Below are 956 nucleotides of genomic sequence, written 5' to 3' on the forward strand. Positions count from 1 at the left end.
GGCAGCCTGCGCCGGGGAGGAGAGGGCAGGGGCGGGAGGGAGCATCGCCAGCCATGTCGGCTGCGGGGGGAACCGCCACCCCAACCGGGGCTGCGTGCTGCAGCCGCTCTTGGCAAGGAGCCCGGCCTGGCGCCGCGGTGGATCTGCTGCTTTTGTTCCCCCTCCATCTTCCCCATCTCCCCTTCCCTCCTCACACACACGCTCTGGGTATCTCCATCTTACCTTAAACACAGTGCCGGGGCAGATGGGATCTGCATGGGCACCAGCACGCGTACCCGCCATCACTACCCCACCGAGAAACGAGCTGTGGGGGCACACGGGGTTTCCTTCTCCTTGGGGATTTTGTACAGGGGAGAAGAATTCAAAAACGGGGAGATAAAAACCTTAAAAAAAATAAAGGCACCCATCTAAACTCCAATGCACACCACAAAACCAATGCTGACAAGCGCATCGGCTTTCTTTCCAGACAGTCCTCAAGAAGTTGTATTCTCCTCTTAAAAGCACCACGGTAGTTAATGTTTGTTGGATTATTTGCTGTTTTGCCCCAGCATCGCCGCATGGCTGCCCTGGCTGGCGCTCCAGCCACGGTCCCCATCAGGGCTCCGGCACAGGGTAGCACAGGGGATTTCAGCAGAGGGGGCAGCACAAGTGCCAACAGGTTGTGTTTAAGGTAAGAAAAAAAAAAAAGAAAGAAAAGGAGACCAGGAGTACTGCAACACTGATAGCGACAGCTACGAGCAGAGAAGGGTGTACTGGACCCTTTACAGCCCAACGTGGATTAGCCCCAGTGTCCAGCCTGCCTGTCCCCAGCACCAAGACCCCAGGACAGCCCAAACCCAGCTGCTCTGTCTCTTGTCCCTCACCAAGCTCAAAAAAACACCAATTTGTAATTTTTTTTTTTTTTTTTTTTTCAAAGGTTACGCAACACTTTAAGCCTCAGATTTTATTTCACACTG

Source organism: Aptenodytes forsteri, unplaced genomic scaffold (genome assembly GCF_000699145.1).
Source record: "Aptenodytes forsteri isolate BGI_AS27 unplaced genomic scaffold, ASM69914v1 Scaffold243, whole genome shotgun sequence".
In the NCBI taxonomy this organism is placed as follows: Eukaryota; Metazoa; Chordata; class Aves; order Sphenisciformes; family Spheniscidae; genus Aptenodytes; species Aptenodytes forsteri.